This window comes from Oryctolagus cuniculus, chromosome 20, assembly GCF_051225735.1.
Source record: "Oryctolagus cuniculus isolate XC-2025 breed Fujian yellow rabbit chromosome 20, ASM5122573v1, whole genome shotgun sequence".
Taxonomy (NCBI): domain Eukaryota; kingdom Metazoa; phylum Chordata; class Mammalia; order Lagomorpha; family Leporidae; genus Oryctolagus; species Oryctolagus cuniculus.
Genome location: NC_142886.1, coordinates 12,410,435 through 12,436,051, shown reverse-complemented (window position 1 = coordinate 12,436,051; position 25,617 = coordinate 12,410,435). Strand labels below are relative to the sequence as shown.

The 25,617-nt window shown below is 39.3% G+C and overlaps 1 long non-coding RNA gene and 1 other non-coding gene across 4 annotated transcripts; one reads left to right on the top strand and one right to left on the bottom strand.

The window, feature by feature from the left end:
- The first annotated feature begins 2,401 nt into the window (after positions 1-2,401).
- LOC149120059 (uncharacterized) lies at positions 2,402-25,557 on the top strand. Of its 3 annotated transcripts, XR_016226845.1 has the most exons (6): positions 2,402-2,581; positions 3,240-3,324; positions 22,509-22,593; positions 22,900-22,939; positions 24,191-24,350; positions 24,577-25,557. It is a non-coding gene; the product is annotated as an uncharacterized LOC149120059 (long non-coding RNA). The 3 variants fall into 3 exon arrangements; XR_016226846.1 differs by lacking the exon at positions 3,240-3,324; XR_016226847.1 differs by lacking the exons at positions 22,509-22,593; positions 22,900-22,939; positions 24,191-24,350; positions 24,577-25,557 and adding an exon at positions 3,579-4,107 and having other exon boundaries at positions 2,403-2,581; positions 3,240-3,466.
- LOC127484679 (U6 spliceosomal RNA) lies at positions 10,985-11,091 on the bottom strand. Its single transcript, XR_007911844.3, has one exon. It is a non-coding gene; the product is annotated as a U6 spliceosomal RNA (small nuclear RNA).
- Positions 25,558-25,617: the final 60 nt, after the last annotated feature.

The window sequence follows — 25,617 nt, the reverse complement described above, 5'->3', positions numbered from 1 at the left end:
TCCAGTTCAACCAATGAGCTGTGGGACTTGCTCCTGATTGGAGGAGAGCAGTGTACTCGGCGTGTGGGCAGCCGAGTTGGGATTGGCAGAGGAGGACTATAAAGGAGGAGAGAGACGGCATGCACCAGGAACATCTAAGGGGAACATCTAAGGGGAACACCTGTGCAGCCCCTGAGAGAGCCGGCCGGCGGTGTGCCGCTCCCCTGCGGAGGTGGGGAATGTGGCCAGGGGGAACTGCCCTTCCACGGAGGTGGAAGGGACAGTAGCCAACCCGGGAAGAACCAGCAGCAAACCCGGGGAGGGCCGAGCAGACAAAAGAACAGCGCAGGGTCCTGTGTCGTTCCTCCACGAAGAGGGGGAGCGACAATAACTGAAACCACGAAAGTAAATTATAGATAAGGGGAGATTCCTACACTGCTCCAAAAGCATTGTTTTGCCCACTCTACTATGTCTGATGTGTGCCCAAAATAAAAGTCTTGTCACTGTCTGTCACTCCAATTCCTCAGATACGAGAAGACTGATCAGAGAAACATTGATGAAACTTCAGATGGATCTTACAAAATCATTACCTGAGCTCTCCAAATATTTCTGTTTTCCATATGTGTTTCCTCCTTGGGCTTTTTTTGTCACTGTTGTTGACAAGCTGTACTAAATACAAGTTTCTGCCATCTGGGTCAGTTTTACTTTGGTATAGCTCTGTGTTTTAAAGGACAGCTTAAATTAGTGGTGACATCTCATGTTGAGAATCTCCAGTGGCAGTTCTCAGGTACGGCCCAATAGCAAATATTAGGTTAGGATTCAAAATAGGAGTCTGATAAATCTCAGCAAAGTTCAGAAAGCTCCTTCCCTGAGATAACACACAACCAGCAGGCTCCCTGCTTCTGGCAGGCAGAGGAGAGGCAGGATTCAGCAGTGAATAGTACGTGAGGGAGAGTACTGGGATCCACTCCCACGTGGACTGGCTGGTGCAAATGTTGTGTTTTCGTTCTATACTGCATGCAGAACAGTAGATGGAGTAGGGAGGTCAGTGCCCTTCCTCTCAATTATCATTTTATGAAGAGTCTAGCAAAATTTTGAGTAGGTCTTTATTATGAGATGTTGCCACTTTCGATAAGATGTTCCCTAAGTAGTACATTGAGTTTTGATGAAACTGCATTTTATCATTTGAAGCTATGTTTTGTTTTTCTGATAAGGCCAGGAGCAAGTGAAAGGGACCACTTTTACAAGATTCTTTTTATCTGAACAATGTGGGAGAGCCACTACATATTGTAACAGAAATTCAACCACAAGGGAAATGTAGATCTTTTAAGTGTCAATTGAGGACCCAAAAAAAAACTAGCAGGTGGCTTCTGTGAACCCCCGGAACATAACCACCCGAGTATTTGAACACAGGCATTGGCTGTTTCGGTATGGGACCACACACAACAAACACCATATAACTTTAGGGAAGCATGACTTAGGTCAGATTGATGACAGGTAGATACTCCGGTGAATGGAGGGCTCATAATTTTATTGTTGGCCCTGGAATCTCAAGACACATTGACATCATTCTTCTGTGATTTTGCTTGTTTTTTTTTACACTGGCTGGAAGAGAATAATGTTACAGGTGCTTGTGCACAATATGAGAAAGCTGCTGTTACAGGCTTTCAAGTATAGCTGTTAATAATATTCTGCCTGTGTTGTCAAAGAATATTTGGGAAGTTTAGGTAATGATTTTGTAAGATCCATCTGAAGTTCAATAGGTGCTTCTCTGATTAGTTTTCACACGTGAGTGGAATTTGAGTGAGTTAACAGTGACAAGAATTTTATTTTGGCCACACATCAAACATAGTAGAGTCGGTAAAGATGCGCAAACACAACTTGATGATTGCTATGATTTGAGTAGGATATGGCTCCAAAAGTCAAACAGATGCTTAAAGTTCAATCCCCAAAGCATGAGCTGATGGTTCTCAGAGGGTGGGAACTTCCCTCCATTATAGTGTTTAGGAGCTGGGCCTGTTGGGAAAGTTTAAGTGGTGGGGTAGGGGTTGCCCTTAAAAGGTACTTCTCATGAGAGAGTCGGTTATAAAGCCTGGATCTGAGCCCAGCCACTCTCCCTCTACTTCCTGGTTCAGATCATGTCTCTGGACACAGTCTGCTGTGGCCATCCTCCAGTGTCACTGGACAGCTGATCTCGGACTGAGAACCTCCAAAGCTGTGAGCCATAATAAACCTCCTTTCTTCACAAGCGGCTCCTCTTAGGCGTTTGTGACGGTGGCAAAAAGCTAACGTGATTGAGAATGGAGGCGTCCTGGTGAACCTCCACAGCTGTTTCTTTGGCTACAGTTCCATTTGCAGAGTAGTCTTTGCCGGTAAAATTTGCAGGTTTATGTATGAGAAGGCAGTGAGGAATATTTGTAATCAAGGGCCTAAGGGCTAGAGATAGGAGCTGGGAAAAAGGAAAACCTGTGTGTTGTTTGAAATACCCACCACCTGTTTGGCATGTTACAGGGAGAGACTGCGCAAGGTGTCAGGATTTATTGACAGCGAGAACAGCTCTGCATCTCCCAGGAATTAACACTGCTGACCATCTGTACTTGTGGTAACTCATTTTGAGTGTTTAGCTATAAGGCAGGATATTGGGTGTGTTGCTGTGTTTTCCTTCCTTAGAGTACTCTCATTGATCTAAACAGTGAGGTTTTGTTTTGTTTCCTTTTGTCAGATAGAACAATCTCTCTCCTGTTTACAATATCTACAAGTATCCTGGGCGATAGGTGTTTGGTTGGGACACAGGCCACCTCCCTGTTTGATCTGCAGTCCTGTCTTGTTTTTGTTCCAAAGCCCTTTCATCCTGTTCTGCCAGGTGTTGTCTGTGAGCTTCCATGGTAAACAGGATGTAAATCAGCAAATATAAACTGAAAAGGTGCCATCCCTGGCTTCTGGAAACTCAGCAGTCTAATAGATGCATTCTAAAGCTAATTTGGGCACACATTTCTGTATAAAGATGTTTGTAAACTCAGGACCTGTTGAGTGGGTAGGTTTGGACCTTGTTAGAGTTAGATTGGGCTTGAAAGGGAGAGAGGCCCCATACTCAGACAACAGTCATACATTTAATTAAAGTGATCACGTACTTCCTGTAAAACGTCTGATTAGGACCATAATCTACGCAGTCTCAGAGACATCCATCGCACCCGTTATTCCATGCCTTGGACCCTCCTTTACTGTGTTGGTTTGTATCCCGGGTCGGTTTTTCTCCCCAGGGAACATTCAGCAACGTCTAGAGACGTTTTCCATCATCACAGCTGGGGCTGAGGCTGCTGTGGACATGGGCGCGCCAGCGATCAGGTATTCTGCAAAGTAGCAAACTCTCCACTTTTGAACAAAGACTTGTGAGCCTTAAAACATCATGGTGCTTGGGTTGAAGATCCCTGGGATTCTGAAAGCAAATCCACCAGTCAGCTCTTTGCCCATGTCAGGACCATAGCACGTGAGTTACTTCAGTTTCAGGCAATTAGGAACTGAGGCTGGCTGAGTGGGTCAGGGGAACTGGGTCGTGTGGGATGGGACTGCGGATGACGCCGGTGCTGATTTACTTACAGAGATTTCATGCTTTCAAATGGAGAGCAGCTACTCTGGAAGACTCCGGTAACCATGGTAGCACAGGGCTTCAATCACTCCTGATTAATTTCCAGCAATTAGAACAGAGAGTGAGCTTTGACTTAAATCTCTTGTCGAGATGGAGAGAAACAGCACCCAGAGAATCATTCTAAGGAGCCAAGTCTGATGCGGTTAATTTTAAAAGCTGGAGTTTGTTTTAACCCCACGCCTGGCTGTTCTGTGGCTCCACACTCTGGGTCCCCCATCCATATGGTGATGATAACATGATTATCAGTGGCATCTCATCCCCATCTGCTTCTGGAATTTCTCACGATGAAGGTGAAATCGACTGAGAGTCCAACCCAGTGTACTAAAGATTGACTTTTCTTTTTTATCCTTTTGCTGTGTTGTTCGTGTTTAATTTTAGCTGTTAAAACAATAGCAAATACTTATGCTCAGTTTTCAAGACCTACTTCACGACTGTATTTATAGCAGATTGTCAAATCCTGATGCGTGTTTACATGTTTGGTGATATGGATAAGAATATTTCCATTTTAAAATGCTTTATTTACTGCTCGAATTTTTTTTATTGTTCAAATTTTGTAACAAGTCCAGAAAAAAAAAAAAAGAAACCCCACAGCCACAACATCATTATTTCTCTAATCTGATATATTCGTTTTTAAATATTTTGGTCCAGCAGTTATTATACAGACATAATAAAATACAATTTCATACTTTTCACACCTACTTGTAAGACAAAATTCTGTTTTCTCTTGGTTTTCATAATTACTGTTTTACACCTGTGGTTTTCTCAAAGAAAATTTCTAGCTTCTTCAGGGGAAATATAATGCTGACTGGAGAACACATTGTTTGCTACCACGTTGGCTAATTAGCTTGTCTCCCCAGAGTTGTTGTCTATTTATTCCATGGGTGATACTTGCTTATTCCTTCTTTTCCTGTCTTTTCTTGAGATAACTGATTTTTAGGGATTTCATTTTGTCTCTGACAATCTTCTGAGTTTACCTCTTCTTGAAATACTTGTCAGTGGTTGCCCTGGTGTTTACAATATACTTTAAAGGTTATTCCGAGCCCCCTCCAGATAATTTCATGCCTCTTCTTCACTTAGATTCTTGGAAATTTTCAACAGTGTGAGTACCTGTCCATGTCCTCCAACCTCTTACTTGTGCTAGTATTGTCTCATATAGAACCTTCATGTGTGTTCTAATTACACAATACATTCCTACCATTTATTTGAGACTGCTAAATTTGAGAGCAATTATACAGTTACGATGATGTCTAGTCTACACTCATGTAACCTATTTCCAGTATTCTTCATTTCTTGGTGAAGGTCCATCATTATGACTGAAGTTTCTAATCCACGTTTTTCTGCCTGAGGACATTCCTTAAAGGTTTTTTTGTAGAGTGAGTCTTTTATCCATAAATCCCTTTAGTCTGTTTTATTGAGGATGTTTTGATTTCTCCTTTTTTTTTGAAATATGTTTTTGCTAGTCTAGAATTCTGGGTTGATAATATAGTCTTTTTTTTTTCCTCTCAGCCCTTTAAAAACCACTTTGGTGCCTTGATGAATGGTGTGGTTTCTGACAACAGATGTGCTATATTCCTTATTCTTTTCTCTCTGTAGGACATGTCTTTGTCCTATGGCTGCCTGCCATATTTTCTCTTGTCTTTGAATATTCATGAGTTTGAATATTTCTTCGTGTCTGGTATTAACTGAGTTTTTTGGACTTTTGATTTTATAAATGTTAATTTTGGAAAATTCTTGGTTATTTATGTTTTAAAATATTTATACTGATTGCTTTCTCTCTCTCTCTCTCTGCTCTTTGTGAGAATCCAATAATATGTTAAACCTTTTTCAGTTTCTTTACAAAAATATGTATTTATTTATTTGAAAAACAGAATTATAGAAGGAGAAATAGAAAGATTCTCCCATCCACTTGTTTACTCCCCAAATGGCTGCAATGGCTGGGGCTGGTGCAGACTGAACTCTATGCTGGTCTCCCACATGGATGCCAGGGGCTCAGGTATGGGGACTTCATCTGCTGCTTTCAGAGGTGGATAGGACTAGAGCAGTCAAGCCAAATCGATAATCCAACAAGGGATGCCAGTGTCACAGTGTCACCCTACTTGTTAGGTCTTTTCGATGCTGTTTCACAGTTCTTTTTTTTTTCTGATAAAAATGCAGATTGTTTCTGTCCAGCAATGATTTTTTTTAGCTCTTATTTAATGAATATAAATTTCCAAAGTACAGCTTATGGATTACAGTGCCCCCCCCATAACTTCCCTCCCACCCGCAACCCTCCCCTTTCCCGCTCTCTCTCCCCTTCCATTCACATCAAGATTCATTTTCAATTCTCTTTATCTACAGAAGATCAGTTTAGCATATATTAAGTAAAGATTTCAACAGTTTGCACCCACATAGAGACACAAAGTGAAAAATACTGTTTGAGTACTAGTTATAGCATTAAATCACAATGTACAGCACACTAAGGACAGAGATCCTACATGAGGAGTAAGTGCACAGTGACTCCTGTTGTTGACTTAACAAATTGACACTCTTGTTTATGGCATCAGTAATTATCCTAGGCTCTAGTCATGAGTTGCCAAGGCTATGGAAGCCTGTTGAGTTCGCCAACTCCAATCTTATTTAGACAAGGTCGTAGTCAAAGTGGAAGTTCTCTCCTCCCTTCAGAGAAAGGTACCTCCTTCTTTGATGGCCCGTTCTTTCCACTGGGATCTCACTCTCAGAGATCTTTCATTTAGTTTTTTTTTTTTTTTTTTTTTTTGCCAGAGTGTCTTGGCTTTCCATGCCTGAAATACTCTCATGGGCTTTTCAGCTGGATCTGCATGACTTAAGGGCATATTGTGAGGCCAGATTGCTGTTTAGGACATCTGCCATTCTATGAGTCTGCTGTGTATCTCGCTTCCCATGTTGGATCGCTCTCCCCTTTATTTATTCTATTGGTTAGTATTAGCAGGCACTAGACTTGTTTATGTGATCTCTTTGACTCTTAGTCCTATCATTATGATCAATTGTGAACTGAAATTGATCACTTGGACTAGTGAGATGGCATTGGTACATGCCACCTTGATGGGATTGAATTGGAATCCCCTGGTATGTTTCTAACTCTACCATTTGGGGCAAGTCAGCTTGAGCATGTCCCAAATTGTACATCTCTTCCCTCTCTTATTCCCACTATTATATTTAACAGGGATCACATTTCAGTTTAATTTTAACAATTAAGAATAATTGTGTATTAATTACAGAATTAAACCAGTAGTATTAAGTAGAACAGACAAAAAAAAATACTAAGAGGGATAATGTATTAAGTTGTTCATTAACAGTCAGGGCTATGCTGATCAAGTCACCATTTCTCATAGTGTCCATTTCACTTCAACAGGTTTCTTTTTGAGTGTTCAGTCAGTTGTCACTGATCAGGGAGAGCATATGATATTTGTCCCTTTGGGACTGGCTTATTTCACTCAGCAAGATGTGTTCCAGATTCCTCCATTTTGTTGCAAATGACTGGATTTCATTGTTTTTTTACTGCGGTATAGTTTTCTAAAGAGTACATATCCCATAATTTCTTTATCCAGTCTACCGTTGATGGGCATTTAGGTTGGTTCCAGGTCTTGGCTATTGTGAATTGTGCTGCAATAAACATTAGGGTGCAGACCGCTTTTTTGTTTGCCAGTTTAAATTCTTTTGGGTAAATTCCAAGGAGTGGGATGGCTGGGTCGAACGGTAGGGTTATCTTCAGGTTTCTGAGGAATGTCCAGACTGACTTCCATAGTGGCTTGACAAGTTTGCATTCCCACCAACAGTGGGTTAGTGTCCCTTTTTCCCCACATCCTCGCCAGCATCTGTTGTTGGTAGATTTCTGTATGTGAGCCATTCTAACTGGGGTGAAGTGAAACCTCATTGTGGTTTTGATTTGCATTTCCCTGATTGCTAGTGATCTTGAACATTTTTTCATGTGCCTGTTGGCCATTTGGATTTCCTCTTTTGGGAAAAATGTCTTTTGAGGTCCTTGGCCCATCTCTTAAGTGGGTTGTTGGTTTTGTTTTTGTGGAGTTTCTTGATCTCTTTGTAGATGCTGGTTATTAACCCTTTATTTGTTGCATAGTTTGCAAATATTTTTTCCCATTCTGTCGGTTGTCTCTTCACTCTCCTGACTGTTTCTTTTGCGTACAGAAACTTCTCAATTCGATGCAATTCCAATAGTTGATTTTGGCTTTGACTGCCTGTGCCTCCCGGGTCTTTTCCAGAAACTCGTTGCCTGTGCCAATATCTTGAAGGGTTTCTCCAATGTTCTCTAATAATTTGATGGTGTCAGGTCGTAGATTTAGGTCTTTAATCCATGTTGAGTGGATTTTTGTGTAAGGTGTAAGGTAGGGGTCTTGCTTCATGATTCTGCACGTGGAAATCCAGTTTTCCCAGCACCATTTATTGAATAGACTGTCCTTACTCCAGGGATTGGTTTTAGATCCTTGATCAAATATAAGTTGGCTGTAGATGTTTGGGTTGATTTCTGGTGTTTCAATTCTGTTCCATTGGTCTATCCATCTGTTTCTGTACCAGTACCATGCTGTTTTGATTACAACTGCCCTGTAGTATGTCCTGAAATCTGGTATTGTGATGCCTCCGGCTTTGTTTTTGTTGTACAATATTGCTTTAGCTATTCAAGGTCTCTTGTGCCTCCATATGAATTTCAGCACCATTTTTTCTAGATCTGAGAAGAATGTCTTCGGTATCTTGATTGGGATTGCATTGAATCTATAAATTGCTTTTGGTAGAATGGACATTTTGATGATGTTGATTCTTCCAATCCATGAGCATGGAAGATTTTTCCATTTTTTGGTATCCTCTTCTATTTCTTTCTTTAAGATTTTGTAATTCTCATCATAGAGATCTTTAACGTCCTTGGTTAAGTTTATTCCAAGATATTTGATTGTTTTTGTAGCTATTGTGAATGGGATTGATCTTAGCAGTTCTTTCTCAGCCATGGCATTGCTTGTGTATACAAAGGCTGTTGATTTTTGTGCATTGATTTTATATCCTGCCACTTTGCCAAACTCCTCTATGAGTTCCAGTAGTCTCTTAGTAGAGTTCTTTGGATCCTCTAAGTAAAGAATTATATCATCTGCGAAGAGGGATAGTTTGACTTCTTCCTTGTCTGATAGCTCTGGCTAAAACTTCCAGAACTATGTTAAATAGCAGTGGTGAGAGTGGACATCCCTGCCTGGTGCCAGATTTCAGTGGAAATGCTTCCAACTTTTCCCCATTCAGTAGGGTGCTGGCCGTGGGTTTTTCATAAATTGCTTTGATTATATTGAGGAATGTTCCTTCTATATCTAATTTGCTTAGAGTTTTCATCATGAAAGGGTGTTGTATTTTATCAAATGCTTTCTCTGCATCAATTGAGATAATCATATGGTTTTTCTTTTGCAGTCTGTTAATGTGGTGAATCACATTGATTGATTTGGAAATATTGAACCATCCCTGCATACCAGGGATAAATCCCACTTAGTCTGGGTGGATGATTTTTCAGATGTGTTGTTGTATTCTATTGGCGAGAATTTTATTGAGGATTTTTGCATCTATGTTCATCAGGGATATTGGTCTGTAATTTTCTTTCAGTGCTGCATCTTTCTCTGGCTTAGGGATTAAGGTGATGCTGGCTTCACAGAAAGAATTTGGGAGGATTCCATCTTTTTTGATTGTTCTGAATAGTTTGAGAAGAAATGGAATTAGTTCTTCTTTAAATGTCTGGTAGAATTCAGCAGTGAATCCATCTGGTCCTGGGCTTTTCTTTGTTGGGAGGGCCTTTATTACTGTTTCAATTTCTTTCTCAGTTATGGGTCTATTTAGGTTTTCTATGTCTTCATGGTTCAATTTTGGTAGATTGCATGTGTCCAGGAATCTCTCCATTTCTGATAGGTTTTCCTGTTTGCTGGCATACAAGTCCTTGTAGTAATTTCTGATGATTCTTTTTATTTTTGTGGTGTCTGTTGTTACGTTTCCTTTTTCATCTCTGATTTTATTGATTTGGGTCTTTTCTTTTTTTAGTTAGTTGGGCCAATGGGGTGTCAATTTTGTTTATTTTTTCAAAAAACCAGCTCTTCGCTTGGTTGATTTTTTGTAATTTTTTTGGATTCAATCCTGTTAATTTCTTCTCTGATTTTAATTATTTCTCTTCTCCTGCTAGATTTGGGTCTGGTTTGCTGCAGTTTTTCTAGGTCCTTGAGATGTGCTGAAAGCTCATTTATTTGGTACCTTTCCAATTTCTTGATATAGGCACCTATTGCTATAAACTTGCCTCTCAGTACTGCTTTTGCTGTATCCCATAAGTTTTGATATGTTGTCTTGTTATCCTCATTTACTTCCAGAAAGTTTTTGATTTCTCTTTTGATTTCTTGAATGACCCACTGTTCATTTAGGAGCATGTTGTTCAGTCTGCATGTGTTTGCATACTTTCTAGGGTTTCCTGAGTTGCTAATTTCCAGCTTCATTCCGCTGTGGTCTGAGAAGCTGCATGGTATGATTCTAATTCTTTTAAATTTGCTGAGACTTGCTTTATGGCCTAGTATGTGATCAATCCTAGAGAAGGTTCCATGCACTGCTGAGAAGAATGTAAAGTCTTTAGATGTAGGATTAAAAGTTCTGTAGATATCTGTTAGATCCATTTGGGCAATAGTGTCGATTAAATCTGCTGTTTCCTTGTTGATCTTCTGTCTGGATGATCTGTCTATTTCTGAGAGTAGAGTATTGAAGTCCCTCAGTACTCTTGTATTGGAATCTAAGTCTCCCTTTAAGTCCCTTAACATATCTTTTAAATAGACCTGTGTCCTGTAATTAGGTGCATATACATTTATAATAGTTACATCTTCCTATTGAATTGAACCCTTAATCATTATATAGTGCCCCTCTTTGTCTCTCTTAACAGTTTTTGTATTAAAGTTTATTTTGTCTGATATTAATATGGCTACACCTGCTTTTTTTTTGGTTTCTGTTGGCATGGAATATCTTTTTCCAACCTTTCACTTTCAGTCTGCATGCATCTTTGTTAGAGAGATGTGTTTCTTGTAGGCAACAAATAGTTGGGTTTTGTTCCTTAAGCCAATCAGCCAATTGGTGTCTTTTAACTGAAAAGTTAAGTCCATTAACGTTTAATGTGACTATTGATACATAGTGACTTTGCCCTGCCATTTTCCTGGAGATATTTTCTAGTATATGATTTGAGCTTCCCATGCTCTTTTACTGGTAGGTTTTCTTCCTTTACCTTCTTTCATATTGATGGCCGTGTTTCTGTGTTTCTGAGTGTAGCACATCTTTAAGTATCTTTTGCAGGGCCAGACTAGTGGTGGCAAAGTCTTTCAATTTCTGTTTAAAAATATGGAACGCTTCACGAATTTGTGTGTCATCCTTGTGCAGGAGCCATGCTAATCTTCTCAGTATCGTTCCAATTTTAGTATATGTGCTGCCAAAGCGAGCACTCCATAAATAAATTTTAAGAAAAAAAAAAACATTTTCCCTCTTTTCAGTTCAATTTGAGTACTTTCTATTGATCTATCTTCTAGCTCGTTGATTCTCTTCTTTTTTTTTTTTTTTTTTTTTTTTTGACAGGCAGAGTGGACAGTGAGAGAGAGAGACAGAGAGAAAGGTCTTCCTTTGCCGTTGGTTTACCCTCCAATGGCCGCCGCGGTCGGCGCGCTGCGGCCGGCGCACCGCGCTGATCCGATGGCAGGAGCCAGGAGCCAGGTGCTTTTCCTGGTCTCCCATGGGGTGCAGGGCCCAAGCACTTGGGCCATCCTCCACTGCACTCCCTGGCCACAGCAGAGGGCTGGCCTGGAAGAGGGGCAACCGGGACAGAATCCGGCGCCCCGACCGGGACTAGAACCCGGTGTGCCGGCGCCGCTAGGCGGAGGATTAGCCCAGTGAGCCGCGGCGCCGGCCCTGATTCTCTTCTTGACTATTGACTCTACTCCAAGCCTTCAAGAGCACTCTTTATTTCTCTTAGTGTCTTTTTTATTTCTAGTAATCCCAGTTTTACTTTGCCTTATAGTTACTGTCACTCCGATGAAATGACTCATACAATTTAATATACTGTTTAACCATTTCTGTTACAGCCTTCAATATACTAATCACAGTTTTCAAGCTACTGTTTGCTAGTTTGAGTGAACTATGTTGTATTTGAGACTCTTTCTGGGGATAACTTTGTCTCTTAGCAACATATTTGTCTTGCCTTTCCATGCTTAATAGTTTTTGTTGAAAGCTGAATGCCTTGCACAGGGCAGGAGATATTGAAATACATGTATATTTTATGCCTGTAGATGAGCCCACCTGTCTTTCTGTCATACCTTAACTGGGGTGGGGGAGTGTTTGTGATAATCTGGACAGGAATTAAGTTGAATTTAGGTTTTTTATTGCTATGGCTACAACAGACTCTGAATTTTCTGGCACTGCCCTGTGTATAGGCTATAGGCTGATTTGTAAGAGATTATTCTCCCAGTCTTGTTCATGCTTTGGGTCCTCCCTTTAGGCTGTGCCTCACAGAGAATCTTTGTCTTGCTGCTATCCCACTGACATCCCACTGTTATTTTACTTGATTTTTGCCCACCTGCTGGTAGGGGTTGGTAGGAGGTAGGGGTGTGCTGGTGTCCTGATGAAGCATTCTGTGTTGTAACACCACAAAACCCTGAGTTCCCGGAGTTTGGCTTTCACCAGTGTTTTCTGACCCTCTTAGAAGTCCCACCCTGGAGCTACCCTGTGTTTCTGCCCCTCCTCTAGTGGGTGAAGTTTCTCTTCTAGTCCTGTGTTCTCCAAGCTGCGGTGAGCTTCTATTAGTGAGTTAGTAATAGACTTTTATTGCCCTTTCCCTGTAGATTAAGGCTCTGGTTCCATAAAGAACATGGAAGAAGTTGATCTGGCAAAGGTTTGACTGCATTGCTGTCTCACCACAGCCAACTGCAGGAGACAAGTTTACTAAGAATTTGCCTGCATTTTCCCTTTGAATATGTGATGGGGTCATGGGGGATACATCAGCAAATGAGTGATTGCTATCTGTATCTCCCTGTATCTGGAGCTCCTGGGGCTTCAGATTCCCACTCTAGCCCACAGTTAGCTTTCGTGATTCAGTTAAGATTCATCTAAAATTCTCCTCCCCCTCCCCTGCTTTATATGGTGATTGAGCATAACTTCCTTAGTGAAATATTGCTTAGGTCCGGTTTCTCCTGTGGATGTCTATGTTTTGTCAGGTTTTTAGTTAGTTGTTCGCCCTGTGACATCAGTTCTGTAAGTACAGTCAAAACAAGTTGTTAATGAGCAGTGATTCCAGCTTTTGATTTGTTCTAAGAGAAGGGCAATGATGTTTTCAGCCATGTACATCTCTAAACTGAAAATGAACTCATTTCTATTTGAGAGCAGTGGTTAAGAATTGCCCAAATTTATTGATTGGAAGAATTAATATAGAAAGATTTTCAATTTTCCCCATATTGATGTTTTGATTTATGCAATTATTACCAAAATCCTAATTTTTTTAGTTCTAATATAAGCTATTTTCAAAATTATATAGGAAAGCAGAAGACCTAGAATAGCTGAAACAATTTTGAAAAAGAATAATGAAGTAATAGAAATTGCAATATCCAATGTTAAGGCTTAGCTACATTAATCAAGAGATTCTGGTATTGGCAGAAGGATAGAGACATAGATCGATGGGACAGAACAAAGAACCCAAAAATAGATTTACACAATTATGCTCAATGATTTTTTTTTTGCCAAGGCACAAAAGCAATTCAATAAAGGAAGGGTAGCTTATTCAATAAATGATACTGACACAATTGGATATCTGTAGGCAAAAATGTTAAAGAAAATGAATCTCTTCATAAATGCCATACCTTACATTAACTCAAAATGGATCATGGGGTTAGCTATAAAATCTAAAGCAATACATTTTATAGAAAAAGTAAGAGAAATTCTTTGAGCCTTAGGACCAGCCAGATAACTTTTACTTTTTATTATTTTAATTATACATATTTATGGTATCCAATGTGATATCTCAATAAATGTATACAAAGTTTACTAACTATATCAGGATCATTAGCCTTCTATGTCCATATAATTATCTTTAAGCTCCTCCCTTCTATGTATTCATAAAATATATAATAGGTCATTGTGAACTATAGTCACCTCATTGGGTGGTAGGACATTAGAACGTATTCCTTCTGTCTGAGCTTTGATACTCATTGTCCAATCTCCCTTTGTTCTGCCTTCCTTCTCCCTTCTCAGCCTCTATTAATCACTATTTTACATTCCAATTGACTTGTTTCAACTTCCACATATGGTAGCAAACATGCAGCATTCGTCTTTCTCTGTGTTACTTATTTTACCCAACACCATGTCCTCTAGTTCCTTCCATTTTGCTGCAAACGTCGGGATTTCATGATTTTCTTTTCTTTTCTTTTTTTTTTTTTTTTTTTTTGACAGGCAGAGTGGACAGTGAGAGAGAGAGACAGAGAGAAAGGTCTTCCTTTTGCCGTTGGTTCACCCTCCAATGGCCGCCACGGCTGGCGCACCGCGCTGATCCGATGGCAGGAGCCAGGTGCTTCTCCAGGTCTCCCATGGGGTGCAGGGCCCAAGTACTTGGGCCATCCTCCACTGCACTCCCTGGCTACAGCAGAGAGTTGGCCTGGAAGAGGGGCAACCGGGACAGAAACTGGTGCCCTGACCGGGACTAGAACCGGGTGTCCCGGCGCCGCAAGGCGGAGGATTAGCCTAGTGAGCCATGGCACCGGCCGGGATTTCATGATTTTTGATGGCAGAATAGGATCCCATTGTGTACATGTACCACATTGTCATTATCCATTTGTCTATTGATGGGCTTCTAGGTTGGCTTCTCATCTTGGTATTGTGAATAATGCTGCAACAAAAATCATACTGCAAATATCTTTTTAATATGCTGATTTCATTTCCTTTCAGTAATTTTTTTAAAAACATGATACCAAAAGTACAATCTACTAAGGAAAATGAACAATTTGGACCTCGTTATAAGTTAAAATTTTGGTTCTATTAAACTGTGGAGAAGATAAAGAGACATTTATAGTCATAAATATTTTCAAACCACAATATTTTTAACCCCAACAAAGACTTTATATCTAGAATACACAGAGAACCCTCAAAACTCAACAGTTCAAATAAATTCCATTTTGGGAATGGACAAAAGACATGAACAGACATTTTACCACAAAGAGAAGGTAGATGACAAGCAATTGAAAAGGTATTTGACATTATTAGCTATTAAGGAATTGTAAATTAAAGCTACAATGAGATAGTCTTATGCACCTGTTAGAATGACTAAAATGAAAAATAGTAAAGACACCACATGTTAGCAACAATTTGGATAAACTGGATCACTCATGAATGACTGATAGAAATAAAGTATAGTTTTTCAGGCAAATGGTTTGACAGTTTAATGTAAAACTAAACGTACATTTATCATATCTATGACTCAACAGCTGTACCATTAGACATTTATCTTAGAGAACTGAAAACTGACGTTCACACAGAAACCTGTATTTGAATGTTTATATCTGCTTGATTCATAGTGACCACAAACTAGAAACAATCTCAATGTCTTACAGTTGGTGAATGCTTCAGATGAGGTGTATCATACCACGGGACATTATGCAGCAATGCACATAAATAATTAGTTATTGGTAAATGTGACAAACTGGGTGAATCCCCTTGTGATTATGTTGAATTATATGAAACTATAGAGGTGGGGAACATGCTAGTGATTGTCAGAGTTAAGAATGGGGGAGAGAGGCTGGCATGCCCATAAAAGGATTGCAGGAGTGAATTTATGGGGATGGAATATTTTCCGTCCTTTGATTTTGAGAACGTTTATGCAAAGTTACACATGTGACAAAATTGCATAGAGCTCTACTCACATGTATACACACACACACACACACACACAAATGAGTACATATAAAGCTGTCGAAATCTGAATAAGAAGGGTAGATTGTACCAATGCTGACCTCCTGGTTTTTGCTATTGCAGGATAGCTATGCAAAGGGGTTCCCTTGTGGAAAACTGGATCAAAGCCTATCCTGGAAAATGGATGGGGAATAGATGAGGACTTCTCTGTACAGTTTATTTTGCAATTATTTAAAAATAAAAATGTGAAAGAGATGTCAGAGCTCATATGGTTTTTATTTGCCAATCTACTAATATTATACATAATTTTAATCATTAAATGAGTAATGTAGGGATTGGTGCTGTGATGCAGTGGGTTAAAGCCGCTGCCTGAAGCCCTGGTATCCCATGTGGGCACTGGTTCGAGTCCTGGCTGCTCCACTTCCAATCCAGCTCTCTGCTATGGCCTGGGAAAGCAGTGGAAGATGACCCCACCCACATGGGAGGCCTGGAAGAAGCTCCTGGCTCCTCGCTTCGGATCAGCTCAGCTCTGGCCATTCCAGTCATTTGAGGAGTGAACCAGCAGATGGAAAACCTCTCTCTCTCTGGCTCTACCTCTCTCTTTAACCCTGTCTTTCAAATAAATAAAATAAATCTTAATAAAAAGACAAGTAATATAACCTAAAAGATAAGCCTTGAAAATCTAGTAGTCAAAGATATGATAGTCTCCAGCAGTACAAATATGAGAGTACTTCAAACATTTGTAGGAAAATGGAATTGAAAGACAATTTTTTGAAATCTATGTATAGTTTTTCAATCATTAATATTTCCATGAAATTTTTGAAGATTCCTCCTAGTCACTTTGCAACAGGGAAAAGGATAAGAATAATCAGAAGGTACTGGAAATTGAAAAGATCATTCCTGAGACACTGATTGGTAGATCTGAGTATTTTAGCCAAAAGATCTTATATCATGATAACCAGATTTAAAATCTATTTTGAATTCTTGTTCTGGGATTATAAAAACTTTTTAAACTAAGCATTTGCTTAGGACTCATAGAGAAAAGAAAAACTGGTTAAAAAGCAAAACTAAGGTAACCATTAAAACTATGACTGATAATTTGTGTTACATAAAATATAATTCTATTCAACAGTTAATTTTATACTTTTGATAACCAATTTATATTATCTTGTCAGATAGACTGAACGTTTTTGAAGATGATGCTATTTTTATATATAATTCTCATAGTCTAAAGCATTCCAACCCACCCTCGCTAATAATTTACTAAATAACCTGAATGTAACTTTTATTAAACAGTCTTATGAGGTTATCATTAATATCTCTATTTGCAGAAAAGAGGGCTGAGACTCAGAGAAGTTAGATGTCTCATTTACAGCCAAAAATAGAAGATTCCAGACTCAAAGCCCAGGATGATTCCAAAGGCGGTATTCTTTTCGCTACAGCATTGCCTTTTTTTCTTTATTTCCTACAGAACCCTTCCTAGTGCTGCTCAAATATAAAGGACCCAGCGGTGCTTGCTGATAAGGGCTCAGTGAATTTAACCCTGCGGTGCACTTAGCTCAACAAGGCGAGCTCTCTGGCCCCTGGGTCATACCCAGTGCCATGGCGACAATCAAATATACACGTATCAAGCTATTTAGTCAAAGCACATCAATGCTACAGCCTGTGAGTCCCCTGTGGTTTACACATCCTGGGATTTCCTTGCAGGTGCCAGGACTCACTAGCAGCCAATGCAAATTGGAGCTCTCCCTACCACAGGAGATATTAACCTGCAGGGTCCTTTGGAGCATAACAGTACCTGGGAAGACCATCCTGCCAGTCTTGGGTGTTTGGAAGTATAGCGACCACTCTGACTTCCAGCTGAAAATGACTGAGCACTCACAGTGCCAACCTAATTGCAGGCTAAGGGCCAGCACTGAGCAATGACTCAGGCAGCAAGGGAAGGAGCTTAAGGGCGAGTGATGACCGTGCTAGCAAAGGGTCTCTGCTGGGTTTCCACATGGGCACAGTGTCAACTTTCTAACAGAACCGACTGTGTGGTCACATTCATCATTGTGACAGAGCCACTCTAACTGACTTGATTGAGTTGTCATTTCTGAGGGACCATTTACTGTCTTTGTCATGGATGCACCTGTGGTCCCTACATACCTACCACCTTTCCCCAATGGGCATGTGCCCATGGCATCTGCACAGGGACACATGGCAACTCACAGCAACACATATTCTTTGTGTATTTCTGAACAACATGGCACAGGCCTCTTTCTCCCTTTCCTTACTGACGGCTTTGAATGAAGAATGGCTAGCACAAAAAGAGTAACAGGATCTAAACAAAACCTACCTCGGCAATTCAGTTCATCAAATCCTAAGGTGGCACCTACTGTGTGCTGGTCTCAGAACTACATGCTAAAGGTTTTCAACAGACACATGAGGCTTCTTTACTCAATTTACCATCTCCTCACCATGCTACTGCTTTTCTTTCTGTCCTCCCCTAAGATTTTTTTTAAAGAATTATTTATTTATTAGAAAGTCAGAGTTACACAGAGAGAGAAGGAGAGGCAGAGAAAGAGAGAGGTCTTCCATCCGCTGGTTCATTGCCCAACTGGCCAAAATGGCAAGAGCTGCACTGATCTGAAGTCAGGAGCCAGGAGCCAGGAGCCAGGAGCCTTTTCCGGGTCTCCGAGGGGAGTGCAGGGGCCCAGGGCCTCAGACCATCTTCTGCTGCTTTCCCAGGCCATAGCAGAGAGCTGGATGGGAAGTGGAGCAGCCAGGACTTGAACCGGCGCCCATATGGGATGGCAGCACTGCAGACATCAGCTTTACCTTCTAAGACATAGCACCAGTCCCCTCCCCCCTAAGATTGAAATTAAGGGAAGGCCTAAAGGGATCATGCAAACAAGACCAGTGTCTGTGAATACTAACTGATAGAATAAAAAAGGGAGAGAATGATCCAACATGGGAAGCGGGATACACAGCAGACTCACAGAATGGCAGATGTCCTAAACAGCACCCTGGCCTCAGAATCAGCCCTTAAGGCACTCGGACCTGGCTGAAGAGCCCATGAGAGTATTTTAGGCATGGAGAGCCAAGACACTCTGGCAAAAAACAAAAACAAAAACAAAAACAAAACAAAACAAAACAAAAACAAACAAACAAACAAACAAACAAAAAAACACCTAAATGAAAGATCTCTGCGAGTGAGATCCCAGTGGAAAGAACAGGTCATCAAAGAAGGAGGTACCTTTCTCTGAATGGAGGAGAGAACTTCCGCTTTGACTATGACCTTGACTAAATAAGATCGAAGTCAGAGAACTCAAGAGGCTTCCATAGCCTTGGAAACTCATGACTAGAGCCTAGGGAGATTTCTGACGCCATAAACAAGTGTCAGTTTGTTAAATCAACAACAGGAGTCACTGTGTACTTACTCCTCATATGGGATCTCTGTCCTTAATGTGTTGTCCAATGTGAATTAATGCTATAACTAGTACTCAAACAGTATTTTACACTTTATGTTCTGTGTGGGTGCAAACCGATGAAATCTTTACTTAATATATACTAAATCGATCTTCTGTTTATAAAGAGAATTGAAAATGAATCTTGATGTGAATGGAATGGGAGAGGGAGCAAGAGATGGGAGGGGTGCGGGTGGGAGGGAAGTTATAGGGGTGAAATAGCCATTGTAATCCATAAACTGTACTTTGGAAAATTATATTTACTAAATAAAATTTAAAAAAAAAAGCATATTCTATTGCAGAAAAAAAAAGAAAAGTAATTAAGGGAAGGCTGTGGATGGAGAGGCAACTTTTCATGGTATTTCAGCCTACCCACTTTAGAATCCACGCATATGTGGAGTAGAAATGTGACTCCCTCATTTCTAAGCTCTGTGATCTTAACCAAGTGTCTTTAAGCCGTAGGAGTGTTAGCTTTCTCATATAGAAAGATTATGGTGCTAATTAAAAATAGCTTAAAGAGTGGAAATGGGGACTGCGAGAGGGTGCCATAGAAATGCTTAGTGCCGTGTCTGGCACAGATGGTAAATAGTCAATAGCTGTTAGTGATGGCTGAGCACCAGCCATTCCCTCCTGTGTGCTTCTAAGCAAGACAGGGCTTTCCTGCAAAGCTCTTTCTATGTTACCTGCTATCTTTATACTGCATAAAGCATGCTCTTCCTGGCCTACTTCCTACCGGGCAGGCTGGGAACTGTATTTGGGCAGTGATGACAGAAAGTAGGTGTGAGTTTTTCAATATTTATGCAATTTAACAAACAGCCTCATCTTCTGAAGCACATTAGCTCCAGCACAGTTTGAAGCAAAAATAATTGATAGGGGCGAAGAATGAAATGATTCTCTCATTTCATCCTCAATTAAATATTAAAGTCGTAGCCTGCCTGGCTGATGGCAAGAAATGGCTGTTTTGGGCCTGGACCTTCAGCATTTAAAAACGGCAGAAATCAAAGATGTGAAAAATGGTGCTGATTACAATGTTGAATCTACATTTCAAGGGTCTGTGAACATTAAAAATCTCAATGATTTCTTGGGTAGAGAAACACCACTTTTATTTTACATTTAATCTTGCTGAATAAACAGTAAGTTTAGAGTTACTGAAATACTTTTTTTTTTTTTGACAGGCAGAGTAGGCAGTGAGAGAGAGAGACAGAGAGAAAGGTCTTCCGTTTCCGTTGGTTCACCCCCCCAATGGTTGCTCTGGCCAGCGCACCGCGCCGATCCAAAGCCAGGAGCCAGGTGCCTCTCCTGGTCTCCCATGCAGGTGCAGGGCCCAAGGACTTGGGCCATCCTCCACTGCACTCCCTGGCCACAGCAGAGAGCTGGCCTGGAAGAGGGGCAACCAGGACAGAATCCGGCACCCCGACCAGGACTAGAACCCGGGGTGCCGGCACTGCAGGTGGAGGATTAGCCTAGTGAGCCGTGGCGCCGGCCTACTGCAATACCTTTCTAATAGCTTTATTGAAGCCTAACTGACATGCAATAAGGCACACAGGTGTGCATTACACAATCTGGTAAAACTGGATTTTTCAAGGCACCGTTTCAAACAGCACCACACTCAAGTGTATGAATGTTTACAGCATCGAAAGTGTTTCCTCCTGCCCCTTGCTGGGCCTGCCTGGTCTTCCCTGTCCCTCAAACTCAGGCACCCGCTCAGTTATTTTTGTGACTGTTTAGTTTGTAGTTTTTAGAATTTTATATAAATACAATCATAAATCGTGGACATGTCTGGGTTTTAGAAATCAATATAATTATTTTGAGAGTCATTCTTGTTCTATGCATCAGTGCTTCATTTCTTTTTATTACATAATAGAATCCCTTTATATGGATTTGCTACAATTACCTATCAATATTCTTCTGTTGATGGATATTTGGGTGGTTTCCAGCATCTGACTATGACAAATAAAGCTGCTTTGAACATTTATAGAAGGGTCTTGAAATGGGTATATGATTCCAGTTCCACTGGGTAAATTCTTAGGATTAGAAAGACTAGATCACATGGCAAGAGGATGTTCAATTTTATGTGAAACTGGCAAACTATTTTCCAAATGGAACATATCATTTTACACTGACACCAGTACAGCATGCGTGTTCTAATCCTGCACATTCTTTCTAAATTTTGTCTGATCTATCTTTAAGTGTAACTGTTTTAATAGGTGCACCACACTGTCTCATCATGGTTTTAATTTGCATTTCCCGATAGCTAATGATGTCAAGTGTCATTATCAGCCATCCATTTGACTTCTTTGTGAAACGTCTGGTCATAACTTTTGCCCATCATGTGTTGGAGCTGTTGATTTGTCTTTGATTTAATTCAAGTTCTTTATATATTTTGAGCCCAGGCTCTTTATCAGACATGGGATTTCCAAACACTAGCTATCTCCGAATTATCTTTTCTGTCTCTTAAAAGTGTTCATCAACAAATAGTATGTAAGTAACATTATTTATCTACAACTTTAAAATCATCTTTCAGAACTATGCTGAATATTTGCCTAGAAGAGTTTATTACTAGGTTTGTTTCTTTATTAATTTATGCAGTTATTTTGGTGCACAAAATGCAAAATGTTTATAGGTGACTCCATTAGAAAAAATGGGTAGGTTTTCATTACAGAATCAGCTAAATGAGATTAGCATCTGAACTACATTTAATGAGTGTAATGTTTGCTCATTTATATGCTAAAATTCAGCCAATTTACTGACTTTAGTAATCACTTGTCTTGGCATCTTTTTCTATTCAATTTTCAATAAACTTATGTACAGTGAACATTTTAATGAATCAAAAAGTGTTTTTTCACAAAACAATTTTTTAGTTCTGATTTATCAAATTTTAATGGATTCTGATCTATTGCTAATTATAAAAACTTATAACCAAAGTAAGGTCACAGATTTATTCCTTTTTTTTAAATAAAAAAAGATTTCCTTATTTATTTGAAAGTTACAGATCCTCCATCTCCTGGTTTACTCCTTAAAAGGCCACAAGAGCCAGGACTGGGCCAGGCCTAAGCCAGGAGCCAGGAGCTTCATCTGGGTCTCCCACATGGGTGCAGGGGCCCAAGCACTTGGGCCATCTTCCTCTGCTTTCCCAGGTGCACTAGCAGGGAGCTGGATTGGAAGTGGAGCAGCCCTCATAAGTGGTAACATGTTGTAGGCAGCAGCTTAACTGGCTATGCTGCAATACCAGCCTCCACAGACTTTACCTACAAGTTTTATTTCTTCTGTTGTATTACAAAGGCAATTTGTTGTGCACATTTTAGGTATACAACTCAATGTTCTAAGATATAAATACATATATTAAAAGGATTACCATCTAGACACTTTCTACTTTAAAATGGTATGTTTCAATACGCTATCTCTTGAGGCAATTTATGTGAGGTATGAGGTAAGGATTGGGCACCGCTTTGTATGCTTTACCTAACTGTTGCAGCAATGTTTCTGAGAAGCCAGTCCTTAATCCTGTCATTGAATTGCCTCTGCAGGTTTGTGAGTTGTCAGTAAGTGGAGAATATTCCTGTGACACTATTTCTGGGCTCTCTGTGTGCATTTCTGGCTCCCTTCATTAAGGTAAGTGTTTCCTGTTGTGGAACTGGATGTGGTGGGTCTTCCACATTGTCTTCTTTGCTTTCAGAACTGTATTGACTAGTGTAGCTTCTTTGCCTTTGCCAAATTGATTTTAGAATCAGCTTGTGGATATTTACTAAAAAGTTTGCAAAGATTTTGTTTGTTATCCTCTGGGGGAAATTTACATATTAATGATCAACTTTCTAAACCATGAATGTGTTATCTGCACTGTTATGGGAAATCTTTTATTTCTTTCATTCATGTTTTACAGTATTCAGCTGAATTATGTGCATATTCTCATTTTCTTAGATTGATACCCGAGTGTTTCATTTTACTTGATGCTTTATTGGTGAGTATTAATTTATTTCCTTTGTTGTATTTCTGGATTTAAAATTCATTTTAAGGTTTCATTGTGACTTTGGAGAAACAGCCTGGGCTGTATGCCTTTTAATTATTTTCCTTGACTTCTTGCCTTTGCTGGGATTTCTAGTTGAGAAGAAACATCATTGATGAGAAAAAACATCTTTGCCTTTTCCTAACCTTAAGGGGGAAACTGAATATTCTGTTATTTCTAGGCTTTTCATTATTATTATTATTTAGGCTAAGGGGGTTCATTTGCTGTGAGGTTTTGCTAAGAAAGAATGTTGAATTGTAAGAAATGCTTTTGCTGCATCTGGTGATGTGATGAAATGGTCTTTCTTGGTGTGTTAATATAGTGAATTATTTTGGTGGAATCTGGAGTATTGATCTAGCCTTATATTGCCAGCAGGAACCCCACTTGATCATGATATAATACCCTTTTCACATATTGCTGTATTTGAGTTGCTAATATTTTGTTGAGGATTGTTGCATCTGTGATTTTCAGAGATATTGGTTGATGGTTATATTTTCTTGTACTGTCTTTGGCTTTCATATTGGAGTAAGGCTATCCTAATAAAACAAGTTAGAAAATGTTCCCTGCTCCTCTATATTTTTAGGACAGACTTGTATAACCGATATTATTTCTCACTTAAATATTTGAAAGACTTTATAAGTGAAACCAGCTGTGCCTATAGTTTTCTCTTTGGGGAGGCACATAATTACAAATTCAAATTCTTTAATTTTTTTATTCTTATATAGGTTGTTTATTTCCTCTACAGTGAATTCTGAGAGAAATGAAATAGTCCTTGTCATATAAATTATGAATATAGAGCTATGCATAATATTTCCCTATTATCTTTTAATTATTTTCAGATCAGAAGTGATGTCTTCCTTTTCATTCTTGGTGATAAGTTTTTTAAGTTCATCTTGCTAGAGTTTTATCAATTTTATCAGATCTTTCAAATAATCAACATTTATTTCATTGGGTTTCTGATTTTTATTTTATTGATAATTTTTCCCATCATTATTTTGGTCCTTCTATTTGCTTTAGGCTTAATTTTTTTTTGGTTACTAATTTAAATCTTCTTTTCTTAAATGTCTTAGCTGTACTGCACAGATTTTGATATGCTGTATAATTACTTTCATTTGGTTAATTTTTAACATTTCCTTGAAACAATGTGGTATATTTGCTCAAAGGGATATTCTCCAGTCATTAAAAAGAATGAATCTTTATTTGCAGCAAATAAATGAACTGGGAGACATCGTGTTAAGCGAAATAAGCCAAACATAGAAAGACAAATACTACATGGTTTCCCTTATATGTATGTGGGAGCTTAAAAACAACAAAAACCTTGATCTGAACACAGAATGGAGATTTCTAGAGGCCGGAGCGTCTGCAAGTATGTTTGTGGATTTTTCCATTTCTCATTTCAGTTCTATTAGATTTTGCTTCATTTTTTTGAAATTCTTTTTTCGCCAATAAATACTTTTTTCATATATATTTAGTATGATTCTTGATAATATTTTTTCTTCTGCAATTTAGTATGTCTCATAGCCACTCTATCTTTGATTTTTTGTGTTTAAGTGGTATATTTTTCTTTTTCTTTCTTTTCTTTTTTTTGACAGGCAGAGTGGACAGTGAGAGAGAGAGAGACAGAAAGGTCTTCCTTTACCGTTGGTTCACCCTCCAATGGCTGCTGCAGCTGGTGCGCTGCGACTGGTGCACAGCGCTGATCCGAAGCCAGGAGCCAGGCGTTTCTCCTGGTCTCCCATTCGGGTGCAGGACCCAAGGACTTGGGCCATCCTCCACTGCACTCCTGGGCTACAGCAGAGAGCTGGCCTGGAAGAAGAGCAACCGGGACAAAATCCAGTGCCTGAACTGGGACTAGAACCTGGGGTGCCGGCGCTGCAGGTGGAAGATTAGCCTAGTGAGCCACGGTGCCAGCCTTAAGTGGTATGTTTTTCCATTTACCCACTTTTAATATCTTTAGTTAGAACATAATGAATCTTGTTTTTATATAATATGACAATCTCTCACTTTTAATTAATCAATTTTTAAAAATCTGTATTTAACTTAATAGCTGATATAGTTAGATTATAGCATGTTGATAGCTACCTGTTTTACTTCACTCTGCTCTATTTATTTTCTGTTCTGATTTCAAGAAAATTGTACACTTTTATAGTTACATTTTACCTTCACTATTGGTTTTTTATTATTCATGCCTGTTTTGAAAAGTAATTTTAGTGGTTGTTGTATGGCTTGCAATATGAATCTTTAATATTACTGTTTACCTTTAAATAATAATAAGCTTATTCATGTATAGTATATGAATCTATAAAATGTACTTTAAAATAATTTATACTAGCCTTTTGGCACCATTGTTACATATTTTATTTTTACCTGTGCTATAAATCGATCAGTTTGCTATTTTGTTTTAGATAGTTGATTATCTTTTTAAAACATGTAGAATTATAGAATCTAGTGTTTTTAATCTTACCTCTATTTCAGCATTGCTGGAGCTCTTTATTTCTTTCTGTAGACCCGAATTCATGCACAGTATAATTTTCCTCCTCACAAAATTTTTCATTAAAATCTTAAAACATAAATCTCAGTGGTATGAATTCTCCATTCTTTGTTTTTTTGAAGCCAATTTTATGTTTCAATCA